This window comes from Marmota marmota, unplaced genomic scaffold (genome assembly GCF_001458135.2).
Source record: "Marmota marmota marmota unplaced genomic scaffold, marMar, whole genome shotgun sequence".
Taxonomy (NCBI): Eukaryota; Metazoa; Chordata; class Mammalia; order Rodentia; family Sciuridae; genus Marmota; species Marmota marmota.
In genome coordinates, this window is record NW_025999853.1 from 10,982,776 (window position 1) to 11,001,683 (window position 18,908).

The 18,908-nt window shown below is 38.0% G+C and overlaps 1 protein-coding gene across 3 annotated transcripts in view; it reads right to left on the reverse strand.

Moving 5' to 3' along the window:
* Window positions 1-12,568, reverse strand: part of Nr1h4 (nuclear receptor subfamily 1 group H member 4) — a 76,068-nt gene extending 63,500 nt beyond the window's left edge. The window contains exons 1-2 of one of the 3 annotated variants that reach the window (XM_015482878.2): window positions 12,353-12,568; window positions 10,702-10,778 (exon numbers count right to left, since the gene is read on the reverse strand). The gene's annotated coding sequence lies outside the window, so the exon portion shown is untranslated. The remainder of the gene's footprint in view (window positions 1-10,701; window positions 10,779-12,352) is intronic. The other 2 variants (XM_015482880.2, XM_015482879.2) reach the window with 2 other exon arrangements.
* Window positions 12,569-18,908: the final 6,340 nt, after the last annotated feature.

The window sequence follows — 18,908 nt, forward strand, 5'->3', positions numbered from 1 at the left end:
ATATGTATGTATGTATTTATTAGCTTATTTAATAAATAAGTTAAAAGCCCTCCAAAACTTAGGCCACTACTGCTCTAGATAGTTTCCCCTATTTGTGGATTAGGAAATTCTACAATGAAAAGTAAATAATGATTTTTCCTAATATCCAACCCAAATTTATATCCTATAGCTTAAGTCCCATTTCCTCTGGCCTTTAAAAAAAAATGGGGAGGGGCTGGGCGTGGTGGTACAAGCCTGTAATCCCAGCAGCTCAGGAGGCTGAGTCAGGAGGATCATGAGTTCAAAGTCAGCCTCAGCAAAAGTGAGATGCCAAGCAACTCAGTGAGACCCTGTCTCTAAAAAAATACAAAATAGGGTGGGGGATGTGGCTCAGTGGTTGAGTCCCTGAGTTCAATTCCCAGTACCCCCAAAATAAATAAATAAATAGATAAATAAATTATATATATATATATATATATATATATGTAGGGGATGTAGCTCAGCAGTAGAGTACTTGCCTAGCATGTACAAAGCTCTGGGTTCTATCCCCAGCAACACACACACACACACACACACACACACACATACACTGAAAGAAAGAAAAAGATTATAAATCTGTAACTTTTTGATTTTAGGTTTCCCTCTGTGCTTTTCTTTCCTTGAATGATTTTTTTGTTTAATTTTTGTAAGAGAGAGACTCTTTGACTACACTGCCCAGGCTAGTCCCAAACTCTTGGGCTCACCTGTTCCTCTTACCTCAGCCTTGTGAGTAGCTAAAACTATAGCAGGCACCTTTGTACCCAGAATCTCTCTCTCTTTTTTTTTTTAACCTTGAACAATGTTCATAAACCTTTCCCATACTTCAACTCTCTAATACTTTCAAGGTATACTCATTTTCATTTTGGATTCCTGTAATATTCATATAAACTTGGCACTTTAAATTCAAGTGCTTGGCACACAATAGGCCCCAAAGAAATGTTGGCTCACTTAAATTATCTGTATTTATTGCTTTTCTTGCTTAGTTCTGCCAAATCCATGACATTTGGCATGCTCTTCCTGGAAAAAAAATGACATAAGATAAGGATTTCATTCTTTCATTGCATAAGCTTTAGGATAATTTATTATTTGCTCACCCAAGTGAAAGTCCAATTCCCCTAATTCTGAATCATTCAGATGATTATCCCTGGCAGGAGACCCACCACGTTTGTGCCCTTGAAAGCTAGCAACAAAACTTTTAAACCCAGATAGCTACAAAGGGTTCACTCAAACCAGTTTCAATAGATTTACAAATCCTGAAGGGTTTTTTTTTTTTTTAAGGAAATTCTTTAATTTTTGAAGTGATAGCACAAATAAATGGTATTTTAGTCTGTTTTGTGTTGCTATAACAAAACACTTGCCTGGATATCTTATTAGGTAAAGAGGTTTATTTGATTCATGGTTCTAGTAGCTGGAACATGGCACTGACATTCTGGCAAGGGCCCCTGTCTGTATCACAACAGGGGGAAGAAATGGAAAGGGATATTGCCACATGCAGATTGGGCCAAGTACATGGAGTGGCCTTGCTAACAACCTATACTTGGAAGAAGGGGTTTACTTTTTGAAACCAGCATTAATCCCTTCTGCTATGTTCCACCTCTTTTTTTTTTTCTTTAAGAGAAACTGGATTTAATTAAATAAAAAACTTCTGTGGAAAAAAAAATACCAGGAAAGAGAAAAGAAAATTTTAACAGGATTTTTGTTTGTTTGTTTTGGAAGAGCTATTGTAACCCAGTTTTTTTTTTTCTTTCTACCTCTTAAAGGCTCCACCATTTCTTGACATTGATACACTAGATCCAAGCTTTTAGCCCATGAATCCTAAAGGAGACACACTCAAGTCATATCCAAACCTTAGCACATAGCAAGTAATTTAAGCAGTATACTGGAAAATAAATCTTCCCAGCTCAATCACCCATTACACTAACCAAAATACAATGAGAGTGGCCAGTTTCCTGTGTCTCCTTCCAGATACTAAGTCTGTTTTTCACATAAAGAGACTTTTTAAGTACTATATCTGATAAGAAGTTCACAAACTTATCTGCTGCTATTTTTGTGTCACCTGTGAGTTTAGGATGGTTTTAAAATCAAAAGAAGTATGTTTTTTGGCATGTGAAAGTTATATTAATTTTAAAATCTGGTGTCCATAAAGACTTATTGGTACATAGCCACACTCATTTTTGATGGCATGTGTTTATATGCTGTCTCCCCACAATGTCAGAACTGAGTAGTTGCAACACAAGATTGCATGACCTGAGAAGCCAAAGATATGTATTACTTATCCCTTTACAGAAAAAAAATAAAATAAAATGTGCTAAACCATGTCTTAAAGAACAAAAGGGCTTAGAAAGAATCAAAGTATAGGTAAACTGAGTGTAAAGATTGCCTTGGGAATATAAATCTGATTAATTATATACATATCATTACAGTAAAATCTTCTTTACCTCTAACAGCTTCTTACTGGGATTATCAGCTTTACGCTATTTGAAGTGTTTCTATATACCCATCTCTTTACTTGGGGTTATTTGTGTGTCTTCTTTTTTCCAATATTCTTCTTACTAGGGAAAGAACTTTAAAAGAAAAGTAATTCCTAGGATACCCCAGACTTGAACCCTGGAGTCTTTATTTTCCCTTTAAATCCTCCCTTCCATAAAAGGAGTCATTTTACAGATTGAGAATAAGTAATGGTTATTCTTTATATTAATGGTCTTCAAATATTTTTACTCACTTTCTCCCTAAAAGAAGTTTGAAAAATAGTATGCTCCTTCAACACATTTTTGGAGGGTTGACATCTATAGCTTTTCACTAAAAACTAAGATACTTGCAATAAATGTAATTTCCATCATATTGTAAAAGTTGATATTTTTACATGTGGTTGTATTACTGTTAAGTTTATCCAATTAACCCTAAGTACCATAGCTTAATGTCCTTACTCATCCTTTGAAGAAATACTTGAAGATGTTTTCTTAGCAGCTGGAAACATTTTTAAAGTCATTCCTCTTCTTTCTTAAATTCACATTTTATTTGACTTCACTAAAGAATATTAACCCAATGTTAATAGTTTAACATTATTAACCTTTACTGTTATAAGTTAATTATATACATATTAATGTAATGTGTATATATTAATATTAATGTAATATAATGTTATATGTTAATAATGTTAACCTCCTAACATTAGGTTAATAGGTTACTATTTCTATGTTTTAGAGTCTACTATTGACCATTCTGTCATAATTTTTACCCCTAGCATATAAGCCTATAAATTTGAATTTTTTGACTTCTAGTGACTTTAAGATTTTAAATATTCAAAATTTTGATTGAGTTTATTACTAGTTATTATTACTAATGCTCACTTGATCAAAACTCAAGCTCACACATTAAACTGTCTCTACATATAGGTGGCTCATTCTTCATGCCAAAAAGTAGAAAAAGCAGTTTGTTGTTGAAGAGAGAATGCAGATCAGAAAGGAAGATGCCATTGTCAGGCAACAGTTGGCTGAGCACATGCAGTAGAGGAAGCAAACCTCCTTAGAAACATAGTTAGAAGTTCTACATAAGTAATGAAATTGAACATCCTCAGACAGAGAGGCTAAGAACTCTCCATAGTAATAAAAGCCAGATAACAGGAAGCCATCATTTCCATTCAAATGAGTCCATGCATGTGTTAATACAGAAAGGATTAAATATGGAATCAGAGCAGATAAAGAAGCCTATCTGAATTTGCACACACCCACTTCCCTACCTTCTCCCTCAATTCCTCATTCCCCACTCCTGCCCTGGAGGTGGGGATAGGGTGAATGCAGGTGAGTGAACCAGTTACCCTCTCTGGGTCAGCATAATCATTCTCAATTAATAGTTTTGTTAACTTAATCCAGCCCCAACTTTAAGAATTCCTTCATACACTGTTTTCCTGAAAAGTTGTTAAAATTTATTTTTTTAAATGAAAGTATTTTTCTAATAAAAAAGCCATTGCAGAAAATTCAGGCAATACAGAGATACATTAAAATGCCAAACTGTATTCTATTTTTTTTTCTCAATTTACACTCCCACAAGCAGTAAAGGTGCCTTTCTCATACTGGCGTTGCCTACTCTCAATTTGAACAATCATTTCTAATTTGTTAGATGACAAATTCTATCTTTTTCTATTAACTCACGTTTCTTTGATTACTGGTGAGGTTGATAAACATTTTTTTACATCTTTAATGGCACTATGTGATAGTTTTCTGTTTATGTCCTTTGGCATTTTTCTATTGAAGTATTCATGTGTTTTACTGACTTGGAAGAGGTTATTGTATGTTGAATGTACTAACTGGTATACTTACTATATGTCTTTATGTTTTCCTGAAAAGTTTTGTATTGCATATACTGAAGTATATTACATTATTTAAAGTATATATTTAAAGTATATATTTAAAGTATATTACATTATTTAAAACTTATTTTTCTTGCTCTTTACTTTTATTTTATGGTACAAGGTGAATTTTTGCAAAATACTTCTTCCCTTCCTCGTTGAATTATGATGTGTCTTTTTACTAAGACTGACTTTAGTTGTCCATTTATCTTATAGTTATATCTTATACCAATATTATCCTTTCTACTCTTTTTTCAACATTTCCTAAGATATTCTCATTTACTTATTCACTATAATTATCATCTTTTGAAACACACCCTTTTTAAAAAAAAGTTTGAGTATTTGGGATGGTGTCAAACCTAAATATTTAGGGAAGAAGATTTATACCATGATAATATTCAGTTTTGCCTTTTAGGAGCATAGTTTGCCTCCATTTATACAAATTTACTCTTACAACTCTCAGTTTTGTATATTTTCCCCCTGTGGTCTAGTAGAAATACCACAGAGAATGAGATGTGAGAAGATGGGGGGAGTACCAGTTCTGCTTCATGCATGACCTAGGACTGTTCACCCAACACCTCCTTCCCACACTACCACCCTGAGCCCCAGCTAAATAAGGATTTTAAAACTAAATAATAGGGATGCTGCAAAGATTAAAAGATAAACTTTTCATAGTACTTCACACATAGGTGTGGGGTATCAGGTACAAAAATGTTTATTGTGTTGTTTCCAATAGTAAAAAGTTGGAAACAGCATAAATCAACCAGAGAATGGATACAATAAATAATTATTATCTTCACAATACTAAATAGTAATTAAAATGACTACAAACAGAACTAAAATAAATGACTGTAAAATTAAATAGAATCATATGTATTCATATGGATAAACTAAAAACATTGAACAAAAGAATCAGGTTGCAGAATAATACATACAGTCTTACACAATTTATATGTGTTTAAAGATATGCAGAACAATGCCACATACTATCATCAATATTCTACTGCAGGGATCAGGAAACTATGACACAGGACAAATCCAGCCTGCCAAGGAGCATATTTGCCCTTTCATTTACTTGTTGTCCAGGGCTGCTTTCAAGTCACAATGGCAGAGTTGAGTATTTGTAACACAGACCACATGGTCTTCAAAGCCTGCCATGGTCACTCTCTGTTCTGTGTTTAAAAAAAAAATACTTCTGTTTCCACTTTTATTATAAAGACTTAAACTAAACTGTTGAATCCCACACTCAAAGTAGTGGCACAGATTGTGAGTAGGTTGGGTACAGAGGGAGTTTCCATAACTTCTATAACACTCCTCTTCTTAAGTTGGGTAATAAATCCAAAGATTAATTTATTACTCTGTTTTCTGCGTGGTGGAACTATTTCCTAATGAGCAAGATTGAATGAATCATAATATAGTTATATATTATAGAAAGTTTTCTCATCTGTAAAGATACACATGTTCATACACATTTTCTCTCTCATACACTCGTATCCTCACCTGCACATACATTTCTTAAACTTCTAAGGAAGAAGTAATTCCTTCCCACAAAATGTTTTGGGAACCTAACTCTGGACACTGGGGACATATTGGTCATTTTGAGGAGAACAGTGAAATCTGTGTTAAAGAAGAGTACTCCAAGGAGAAGGTAGGATGGGGAAGGGGGTAGTAAAAGAGGGAGGAAAATTCCAAAAAATTCCATGTTTGATGAGATGAGATGATCAGTGACCATACCAGGCAGCATCCACAGAAAGGTAAAGGATGGAATTTAGCACAGCATTAAAAAAAGGAGGAAGAAGGAGAAGAAGCAGGCTGAGGATACAAAGTTTAAGCCTTGGATATTGTTAGAAACAAGGACTAATGTTCATTTTACTTTGTCTATTTGTACAATTCTGTTGCCTAAGTCTTAATTTAAGGACTCGGGAATAATTTCAAAAATGGTATGCACTGTTTGTTTTTATTATGATAAGACACACAGTTACTGGTAGCTTGGATTCCCACTTTCTGGTTATCAATATTTACTTGTTTAGATACCATATGTCACGGGAAGTTCATGGTGTAAGGAGCGCCTCTCATTTAGCACAAACCATTTGCAAATAGGGGCCTTGGAAAGATACTGTTCCAATTAAATAGCTTTAACTCTGATTTAGAGAAATTTTCAGTTCTTGGAAGATGAAGATAGAAAACTGATTCCACATGCCTGGTTCACTGTGAACACTTCACACACGAAGACACCATCCTTGGTGACACTGTTGCTGATCAACACGGTCATTGATGGCAGCATACACTTTGTGGTGTGTCTGTGTAATTCATTTGTAAAGGGCAGGGGAAAAAATGAAGTTTTTCTAGCCATCATAATTTCATGCTCAGGGGAAGCCCTGAACTCAGTCCAAAGGCTACAATAATGTTCTTAAGGAAAGGTCCACAATGATAGATGAGGCAGAGAGCAAGAGGTGGATGATATATAGATTGACCATAAGATTCCTGATGGTGATGATAAGATAAAAAGAGATAAGGGACAGAGCAGTGTAGTTGAACAATTTGGAGACGATCATCAGAGGTGAGCTCTCTCCAAAAAGTAGACATTTGAACCAAGAGGTAAAGGACAAGGAATAAGTCATGCAAAGGAAAAGCAAGTCTTGGCAGAGTAGCCAGCAACTGCTAGAAGCTGTGTTGGAGTGTTGGAAGAAAGCAGAAGCCCAGGGAGGCTGGAGATGAGTAAGCCCAGCAGGGAGTGGAAGAGACAAGGCTTAGAGTTGGCAGATCTCCTATGGCCTTGTTAGCCATGGGAAGGAGTTTGGAATGTATTCTAAATGGCAGCCATTGGAGGGTTTCAGCCAGGGGTGTAATTAGGAGAACGAAGGAAGTCTTTCTGAGGTTGGAGGATTGATTCTTGAATGGTGTATTGGGGTGTATTAATATTAATGACTATAGGAGAGGAAAATAGCCCATTGTGTCCTGAGCAACTGTAGACAGTTCTTTATGCTGTAGCTGGTGGATTCAGCCCTAATCAGTGGAAGAAGGATGGTCTGTTCAAGAAATTGTGTCAGGAAAATTGGCTATTTCTTTGGATGTAAAAATAAAGATTTCTATTTTTTCATTATCTTTCAAAATAAGCATCAAAGAAATTAAAGACTTTAAAAATAATAAAAATTGGATGGAAATATGGGGAAATTTATTATCTTTATGAACTTGAGGATTGAGAAGGACTAACTAAATAAGAACTAAAAAGAAAAACAATGAATTTGACAACATTAAGATGTATGACAGGAATTAAAACACCACAAACAAAGCTAAATATCTGAAACCAGAAGATGATATTTGTAACATAAATAACAGCCAAAATATTCATACAAGCAATGTATAAATCATTCCTATAAATAAGAACAGAAAAAAATAAACAATGCAAGGGAGAAACTGGCAAAAAATATAAAAAAGGAAATTCACCAAAGTAGAAACATAAGGTGCCAATAAACATAGAAATTCACCAAAATAGAAACGTAAGTGGCCAATAAACATAGAAAGCATCTATGATTAATTTAAAATCAGAAAAATGAAAATTAATATAACTAGATACCATTTTCCCCTATCAGATTGTCAAAAAAAGGTTTAATAGAAATGAAATCTTAGAGTGGTTTTGATTTGCATTTCTCTAATTGCTAGAGATGTTGAACATTTTTTCATATATTTGTTGGTTGATTGTATATCATCTTTGAGAGGTGTCTGTTCAGTTTCTTGGCCCATTTATTGATTGGGCTATTTATTTTTTTGGTGTTTAGCTTTTCGAGTTCTTTATATACCCTAGAGATTAGTGCTCTATCTGATGTGCAAGGAGTAACAATTTGCTCCCAAGATGTAGGCTCTCTAGTCACCTCACTGATTGTTTCTTTTGCTGAGAAGAAGCTTTTTAGTTTAAAAAAACAAAACAAAAAACATATTTAAGGGCTGGGAGTACAGTTCAGTGGTAGATTTTGCACCTAGCTTGTGAGACCCCGGGTTTTCTTAATAGAGAGCTTGGCTGAATTAGGCAATAAAGCACACACACACCAGCTGTCATCCTCTTCAAGTACTATAAGTTACCTAGAACTATGCACAAAAATGAATGAATATTTTAAAGATAATAAAAACTAAATTATAAACCTATAAATTATAAACCTCACTATTGGGGAAAAACACATAAAATGCACAGATTTTTAAAAATCAATAAATTTGGGATGGGGAAGGAATAGTTTTAGGTTCACAGAAAAATTGAACAGAAAATAGAGAAAGTTACCAAAGACCCACAACCTCTGCACAGTATTGATAGATGCCCCCCTACTATCAATGTCCCTCACCAGAGTGGTACATTTTCACAACTGATGAACCTACCCTGACCCATCATTGTCAGCCAAAGTCCAATTTATATCAGGGTTCATTCTTGGGTTATATGTTCCACGGGTTTTGACAAACATGTATTCACCTCCGTAGCATCACACAGACTAGTTTCACTGCCCTAAAAATCTTCTGTTGAATTCACAGATTCAAAAATAGAGTCTCAAAAGATCCCTGGCCCCCTGAAGCCCAATCATAGCCTCCAAATCAAAGCCTGGACTCCAAAGAGCAAGGGTCTTCCACGCTCCCACTTTAGGGTGGTATTACTTGGTCCTGCCCCTTCCCTCCCAACCCTGGCTCATAATCTTTGCCCCACACTGGTGTAGACTTGCTGTCTACACTGACAGCTTCTACAACTCTTGAGGAAATGGCAGTAGACAGTTCTCTGCTCCATCAGGGACATCAGTCCCAGAAGAAGGGTCTTTCCTCTGATTAGGAACATTCCCTAGCAGGACTGTCATTTCCACAGACAAGTAAATTATTTACCATGACTACTGAATGACCATGTTCTATATACCTGAAGGACTTGAAATTGCAAAGTCATGCTGCTTCTCCTGTCTTTGAATTAATGGCATTAATTAAAGTATAAGAGACCCAAGTTATCCCAGGCTCATTGGGGCCAGGAAAAAAAGCCATTAGTCTACTTAAATGGAGGAGGGAGACCTCAAAGTTTTATTAGAATTTTATCTTGAAAAATGAAAACTAATAAAATTTTATTTTGTATTTGTATGTATTAACTTTAACCACCAGAACTTTTTTATATTTCTTAGGCCTAGCACAGAATAAACCATGTTTCCTCCTGCGAAATATTTGCAATTTCACGTTGCAATCAATTTGCATTATATTAATGATGTCCTGACACAATTTTACAAAGAAGAGAGAGAGAAAAAGAAGTGTAGACATGGAGAAAATAACTCACCGTGGAAATAAGGGGTTAGGAAATCTCAATGTTGATGGGAGAGGTGAGTGGGAAAAAGGGGGGGGATGGATATTTTTTATGTAATGATGACTTTTGTCTCTCCATGAAGTTTGGGGACACTCATATAGTGATGACTCTTTTTTTTATGTGTGCCAGGGATTGAACTCAGGAACACTCCACCACTGAGCAATATCCTCATCCCTATTTTGTATTTTATTTAGAGACAGAGGGTCTTGCTTTTGCTAAGACTGGCTTTGAACTCACAATCCTCCTGTCTCAGCCTTCCAAGCCGCTGGGATTACAGGCACGCACGACCGCACCTGGCTGTGATAAATCTCAATTATATCTCCCACTTGTAGAAGACATAGGAATGATAAGAAATACCTGGGAGGAGGCTGGGGGTGTAGCTCAGTGGTAAAGCATGTGCTTAGCATGCACAAGGACCTGGGTTGAATTCCTCAGCACCACCCAAAAATGTACCGGGGGAAATTTGTCCTTCTTTCTTTCAGCCTCCTCATGGTCTCTGTTGCTAGGTTTTCAAAGAAAAGTGAGACAGGGAGCAAAGCAAAGGAAACTCTATCAGGAGAGAACCTTCTTTCTTTCCAACAAAAATGGAAGGAAGCCTTTCAAAATATATCTCTTTACGGCCCTCATAACCCGCAGCCCTGTGAACCACGGAAGTTCTGAGCTCCTCCAGAATGTCCCTATCCACAGCACCTGTCCTGATGGGTTCATTCCAGTCTTTAACCAAGATGCTAATAATCAAAGTGTCAATCAGCTCTCCTAGGCTGGCCTCTGGGTTAAAACAAACAACAATGCAAACTTTCCACTTCCCCTGCTGATGGTGCAGTCCTTAGAAAATGCCTTACACACAAGGTTTTAGGAATCTTCAAAATAATTCCAGATTTTAACAAATCACCACTGTCAAGCCGAGATATCTGCCATCTGGCCTGCCTGCTCACCCATCATTTCAGATTTCAAGATTTCCCAACATCTAACAACATCAGGGGAGTAAGGAAGGGGCTTTAGAATCAGAAAAACCTACCCTCCAACTTGGGCCCTGCTGCTTCTCCCCTGCCCATGAAGAGGCTACTCATCTTCTTTGAGCCTCAGTTTCCTCATCTGTAAAATGAGTAGAAGCAAAACTTCCATCATGTTGGTAGACACTGAATTCAAGTTAGCTCCATCACACACTCATGTGCGCGCGCACACACACACACACACACACACACGCATTTCTTCTCTTTTCCTTAGAGAGCTCTGGGCCTCACAACCACTGGGTATTCCATTACAATCTTTCCTGATCTTGGAGATGTGGAATTAAGAGGAAGGACAAGGATGACATTACTTTTCCTCTCCAGCTCCAAGGACAGGGGCAGAGGTGACCGTGGAAAGAGTGCTACAAATACTGAGGAAGGGTCCCAGGACAAGAGAGCTCTGTTCTTCTCTAGAACTTTTTTTCTATGAACTAGGAGTTACATCAGTCATGTTGCAACAGTCTCAGCAAAACAGGAAAAGTCCAGGGTGCAAATGGCAGAGCTCCACAATCGGGAGGATTGGGGGCAGGGAGGGAGGGGTTCAAAGACAAGGGCTTGTGTTTTATTAAATCACGGCTAGAAACACAGTGATGGCTTCCCAAATATCTTTCCCTCCTCCTCACCCACATAAGGGAGAGGAACACACACACCACTTTATTGAGGTATGATTGACATATAAAAATCGAAATCATCACCATGATCTATGCCATAAAACTATTTATCATCTTGAAAAGTTTCCTCCCTACCTTCTCATTTCTTATTAATGTTATTTTAAGTGTCCCTACCCCTGTCGCCAATACTGTCAAAGTGGTTCTAAGATAGTGCCAGAGACAACATCAGATTTCTTCAGAACTCAGATGTGTGTTACTTCAAGAATATAAGGTGAATCATTTGTTATCCCCTCGCCCCTCCTTTCTAAATAAAAGTCCATTTAAGAGAAATGATCCAGGCACCGCAGTTTCCTAATTTGCTATGTCAGAAGCAGACAAGGAGATGCCTTATCTACAGATCCAGCCCTTGGACAATTTTAATAATAAAGTTTTTCCTCACCAATAAAAAAAAAATTTCCTCATACTTTCCATCTTTTATTTCCATCTCATATTAGAAAGAGAAAGCAAAAGAGAAGTTTCCAACTCAACTCAAAAGAAAAAACTTTTTAAAGCTACCCTTCTCCTGGGGAAAATTTTCTTGCCAATTAAGTATGGCTTCAGTGTCCTATTCTGACTTCCCAGATCATCTGACATTAGAAATATTCCCAGACCCACATCAAGATCTGGCAGATCACCAGAAGGCAGCACACCACCCAGGTCAAGCTATCTATAGAATCAGAACAAAAACATTTCTAAAATTTACTCTCTTCAGTGATTCTCTTTGGGTGACCACAATGTTAAAAGGATATTCCTGAACAATTGTTCAACAGATAAGCAATCATTGAACCATTAATTCCTGCTTCTTTCTGTTTTTACAGTTGTTTTATTTCTTTGCTTTAGTTTTCAGGGTTGTACATCAAACTTTACTAACTTAGAATTCATTCATTGACAAAAATCACAGATGTCAAAGAGAAACCTTTAAGCAACTGTTTTTTGTTTTGTTTTGTTTTGTTTTTCCCTGTATTGCCTGAGTTAGACACTCCCACTCCCAGAGGAATTAGGTACTTACTTGGATTGTTTTGGGTAGGAGATGAACATCCAAGGTCCTGGAAGAATTTTGAGTCCAGTCCACCTCTCCAAATCCCAAGAAACTTTGCTAAAAATGCTCAGAATTTGATTTCACATTAGGGTGAGTTGAGGAAACAGGGGGGTGAGAAGGAGGAGGAGAAGGAGGAGGAGGAGAGAGTTCCAGCAAAAGCCGTGGATGATCACAGGCAGCCTTCCGGCCCTAGTTGAAGCATCTCTTCCTTGGCTCTGTGCCTCACGGACACAGATTAGTCATTAACAAGCCTTCCCTGCTAAATGATATAAACATTGAAAGGAACCTTGGGAAAGCCTCGAGATTCCCAGAACAAACCAAGAGAGCACCAGAGTAGGAAACATGACTAGGTGAGGAGCCCCGCGGCTCACCTTTTAAAACCTGTTCCATCAGCTGTTCTGTAGGCTCCTGAGTACCCACAGGTCTGCCATCATCCTCCGTCTCTTTATAATTTGTTTTCACAGCTCCATTCACTTCCCCGAGACAGGAGCTAGAAACTATCAGCCTTCATGACTCTTCCCTCTCCCTGGCCTCCCATATCACGTAATAACAGATTTTGTTGATTCTATCTTTGGAATGTCTCTTACTTCCAACTGACCCCACTGCTCTGCTATGTTGAGTCTACCACAGCTTCCTTTCTGAAGAATAACATTGATCCCATCCCTCCATTCTCTCCTCTTTTTCTGTTTTCCAAAACTGTAGAGCAGCATAGAACACAGGGTCTGGTCAGATGTACTCATTAGTCAAAACCGGAAGCAAGACATTGGCCTCTCTGACTCCTGGTTTCCTCATCTGTAGAATGGATAGATACAGAGAAACTCTCTCATGGACTGTAGTGAAAATTAATAGCCTAAGTAGCTAAAATGTTTAGAAAAGTACCTAGCATATCAAGCACTTGCTAAATTTTGGCCATTATTATTCCTTTTATTTTGGGTTGAACAAACATGGATGGATTGTCTGCCTACTACGTGCTCAGCAATTTGAAAGGTGATCTCCTAATCAAAACTCTCTCATGGGTTCTCATTGCCTAAAACTCAAACATAAAATGCCAGACATCTAGGGCTCGGTGGTAGAGCGTTTGCGTATCATGTGTGAGGCACTGGGTTCAATTCTCAGCACCACATATAAATAAATGAATAAAATAAAGGTCCATCAACAACTAAAAAAGAAAAAATAAATTGCAGACATCTGGAAACCCATTCACCCCCAACCATCTAGACTGATCTTTCTAGAATTTTCTCACATCCTGTCTCTTCAGAGACCCCGGCCTCTGCCCACCTATACCAAGCTTTCCTTCCTCCCTGCCTTTGTCCAAGCTTTTCCTTTCAGGTAATCCTTAAATTTCCTTCCTTTCACATCCACACTTCTTCCAGGCATGGAACAAAAGCTGAGTTCTCCCTAAAGCCAGCCCCATTCCTCATCTGCCCCTACTCTGCATCAAACTTCTCTGACCCTTTGTGTGTACTTCCCTTACCATCCCTCCTCTTCTGACCTTGTATGATATAGTTTTCTACCATCTCTTTTACAAGAACAAACTTCCCAGAAGACAGGCATGGTAGCAGCCTTGGCTTGGTGTCCATCCTTGGCTTAGCATAGCACCTATCCCAGAAGTATTGTGTCACTCTTTGTTAACTCAATCAATCAAACAGCTGGGAAACTAACAACTCCCCAAAGTGGAATAGCTGTGTGTGTGTGTGTGTGTGCATGTGTTTCCCAGTGTAAAGTCAGTTAACTAAAAGACCTACATTCAAATCTGTCAGGAATGTTATCATTTGTTCCTCTTAGGAAACAGCTTTTGTAGGTGCTACAGGTTCACATTCTCCACTCCATGGGTTCCCAGGTCACTGCACCACCTCCTTCTGCCCTGCCAATTCTCCCTCCCTCATTTGAATGGGCTTTGAACTGACACTCTGTGCTCTGCAGCTGGCTGAGGGACTTGAAGCCCAGTTCTCCTTGGATGATAAGAACTCACATTGTGATTTCATTGGCTCTAGCCGCAGTGGAGGTGATAACCGTCAAAGCCACAGACTTTTGAGCCAACCACCTGGGTTCAAATCCCAGCTCTGCCACTTACGAGCTGTGTGACCTTAGACTTTAGGCTTTTATTTACACCTCTTTGCCTCACTATGTATTCTATGGGGGTGATTATAAAGATTAAATGAATCAATATACATGCCGAGTGCTGGTACATGGAGGGAATCCCACACACAGAAGGTGTTGTGTACACATTAGCTCTTTGTATTTTCTCTGGACATTTCAGTGCTGACATATGCCATAAAGAAAGATGGTGTCCATTCTCTGGATTCCTGACTGTGTACAACACTGGGCATGATTGTGCCTTTTCAAAAATTTAAACAATTATTTGGGTTTTTTTCATACCATAAAATTAATACATTAGAAAAATTCTTAAATTTCTTTTTTTAAAAATATTTTTTTGGTCGTAGATGGACACAATATCTTTATTTTTATGTGGTGCTGAGGATCGAACCCAGTGCCTCACACGTGCAAGGTGTATGCTCTACCACTGAGCCACAACCCCAGCCCCTTAAATTTCTTGACACCTTCTCATCACCTCTATCACCATCACTCTGGTCTAAGCCAGGTTGCTCTCACACAGATTCCTGCCATAAGCTCTCAACTAGTCTCCCAGTTTCTGTGTTTGCACTCTACAGTTCATTCCCAGCACTGGGGCCAGAGTGGTCCTATTTTTAAAGGGGGGGAGGAACATGCCATTTACTCAACAGCTCTCAAGGAATTCCATCTTTCTCAGAATAATAGCCAGTCTTCTTACAGTGACCCAGGAGGATCTACATGGCCCTCCACATCCACCCCCTCCCACCCTCTCCCTTACCGCTCTGTCACTTGCTCCAGCCACATAGCCTTCTTGCCATTCTTTGAACCCATAAATCACAGTTCCTCCTCAGGGTCTCTGCACCATATTTCACAGCCTGGAAGCCTTTGGGCCCTGAGCCCTTCCATTGCTTTCTACTCAGGTTTCCGCTCAGTTTATCAGAGAGGCTTTCCTGGACACACTATGCACAAAATGCTTCAGTCTTACCTTACTTTATTTTCCCTCATTGCACTTAGTACCACTTGGCATACATTTACTTGTTCAATGTGTGTCTCGCCACATAGAACATAAATAAATTATCTCTCTCTTGTTGACTACTGTGTCCTTGATAATCAGACACCTGATACAATGTGCTAAGTCAGAGAGCCCCACAGCCTAACCACTGGAAGCTTACCTTCGATTGATAGAGGGAGGTGCTAAGAAAAAATAAGAACAGCAATAATAGTAATAAAGTAAATCACATAAAAAATTAACAACTAATTGGGATAAGATGGAAATGTCCAGAGCATCATAAAAATTTTATTAATCATGACAAACAAGAAATATGCATTCATGGGAATAATTCTATCCAGCCCAGGGAGAAAGAAGGGAAACAGGAACATGCATTTATTGAGCACTTAGTATTTTCCTGGTAGTCTATTAAGCACTGGCTACATTCAATAGTGAACAAATGGTGTGGTTTTCACCTTCATGCAACTTGCACCCTAATGCAGGATACAATAAGTCAATAAGAACGACACAGATGATACTATAATGTTTCTTGGACAACATATTATGAAGGGTGTGTATGATGGTATTTATCAGGGACACTCATGTCAGAGAGGTTAAGAAAGGCTTCCTCCAAGAAGTGGGGTTTTAGCAAAAGACCTGAAGGACCTCGAAATGTTAAGATCGAAAGATATTGAAGAAAAAGGAAAGCACTTGGGAGTAGTGACAGAGGCAAAGGGTCATGCAGGAGGTAGCTTAAAGAGCCCCATGAAATAAAGAGAGGACCAGCGCTTATAAAGTATGAGTGTGAAGAAGGAATGAAGAAATAGAGGTAAAACAGGAGGTTAGGGGGGTGATGTGCTGATAAATGATTAACAATTGCTCTCAGAGAGATGGGTATATATATACACACACACACAATACACACATACATTTTAAATTTTGTTGATATAACAAATGTAACACCTGTTTTATAAATAATAATAAAATAAGCAACTTTTGGATGGTATAAATTCCATATGCCAATTGAGTCCACTGGGAATGCTTTCATGGAGTTTTGCTGAACTCTTATCCTTGAAACCAGCTTATGGTTGCACTTCAACTGTGATTTGATAAATGGAATTACATCTCAGTCCAATGATTCTTTTCCCAATATAGTTACTATCCTGAATTTTATACGTGATCTACTATTGATAAAAGTTAAATCACACAAATTATTTTCTTTAAGCTGGACTCATTTTAGTTCCAATACTAATTATGTTGGACATCCACTTGTTCCTCAATGATGTGAACAACTTCAATTATAATTTTCAAGTGGTGGAGGAACATTTCCTCTGTTTTTGTTGGTGAAAATAGAAGTCACAAACATTTTATGTTTAATCTGCATTAACAGTCTCTCCATCATTTAGACCAGAAGGCAACAAACTTTTTCCTAAAGGGTCAAAATAAATGTTTTAGGCTTTGTAGATCATATATAGTCATATTGTAAATGTCTTCTCATCTTATAGGCTGTATAATTGTGCCTGCCCCCTTCATTTGTTGACCCTTTAGACCAGTGACTCTTGATATAGAGAAGGGGTCAGGAGACATTTATCAATATCTGGAAATGCTTGTGGCTGTTACAATTTGGGGGACATGTCATTGAGTAAGTAGAGGCCAGGGATGTTACAATTCATGGAACACTCCTCCAATAGCAAAGAATTATCCAGGCCCAAATGTAAATAGTGTTCAAGTTTAGAAACTCTGCCTTAGACAATAAAAATACAATGCATCCAGTCTTGGTTTGTAGATTTTGCTCACTGCCAGGGAGTAAGTATTCTCTGTGGCAAATTTTAAACTTCCGATGTATTGTTACCAAACACAAAGTCAGGAAGAGATGCACAGTGACCACCATTACATAATATTTCCACCATATGGATCCAATAGGTGTAAATAACCAAGAGAGCAAAGATAATTATATAGTTAAATAATTAAGATGGGATGAACTTAGAGTGTTTAACTTGTTTTTAAAACATTTTTCGTTGTAAGTTTATGTCATTTAATTTTTGATACGGACGATTTTTAACAACAAGCTCAGAAGTTCCTGAAAATTTAACAACAAACTCTCAAGAGGCCAGGGAAGCTGGCTCCAGCACACCCCTAGGAGAATGAAGGCTTCTCCTTCTTGTTATGTTATCTCCCTTTTACAAAAAAGAAGACTAAGCCTGAAAGATACAGTGACTCATCTAAGTGACAAAGCAGGGCTTTAAATTCAGGTTTGTTTTCCCCAAAGCTGAAATACCTTCTCCTATCAACCTCCACTTTCCTCCACTATCAATCCAGGCAAAGTGAGATGAAAATACTTATTCTGAAAAATGCTTATCAGCACTTGGATATTTTAATTAATTTCTGAATAGGATAGAGATGGAAGAAGTCATTACCATTTTGTTAGTGATCGACACTGGAATATTATTAGTGATGGAGCAGCCAAGCCATCCAACCAAAAAAGATCTTCAGTCATGACAATTATTACTTTTTATTGTTAATGCCTTGACCTCTTGACCTTCTCCAGGACTCGTGTTAATTGAAAATTTTCCCCTCCCATCAGTGATTCGCAGAAGATCAGGGACCAAAAAAGATTTTGAAACAAATGGGAGGCAGAAGAGGTCAATTTTGAATATTGGTGTATCAGGGAATTAACTCAGAATCTGAGGCCTGGAGATCACTACATTTAGAGGACAGAGTCAGGGCACTCACCTTCACAGGCCACTGACTACAAGTGGGCACTGAAATGCACAAAAAGGAATGCCAAGGAAACGTGTGCAAAAGCAAGTTGCCTCTTTTCCTATAGGCTCCAGCCTTACTGGGAGTGTGAGTCTCCATCCCAATCCTGAATCTGTCTATTGAAAAGTGATTGGCATCTGCAGCCTTAAATAAATTATTTTTCTTATCAAACACCACAACCCTCAAGAAGCTGTTTTCTCAAAACCAAAAAAATTTCCAAGACTTAGAGGGAACACGGTGGGGATAACGCTGAGAGCATGGATGTAAGAGTAAGGGTCTTCCAGTCTGGTCTCTGGTCTGATCATGTGACCTTCAGTGCCTCAATCTTTGGGCCTTAGTTTCCTCATCCAAACAACAATAATAATACTGAGAAAAGAGTGCCTATTTCATAGGGTTAATTGTGCAGATAAGCATGAACTATCACATGAAAATGTGTGGCAAAAACTATCAAAGGGAAGTGCCTGGCAGGCCCCATCAGATATAAAATCTTCCAGAAGCTAGCCGCCATGTAGGAGCTCCACCTCACTTCCTGTAATTGGTTGTTTTAGTGACTCACTGATGTCCCTGAGTCCACATTGTGGAGAGCTCTTCCACACATGGACAAGGAATGAAGCTGCACTTTCACTAGAGCCTGGATGTCCAGTGTTAGTCATCAGGATCTTTCAAAAAGAAAATATTCCTAAACCACTCTATTGAATGTAGAAC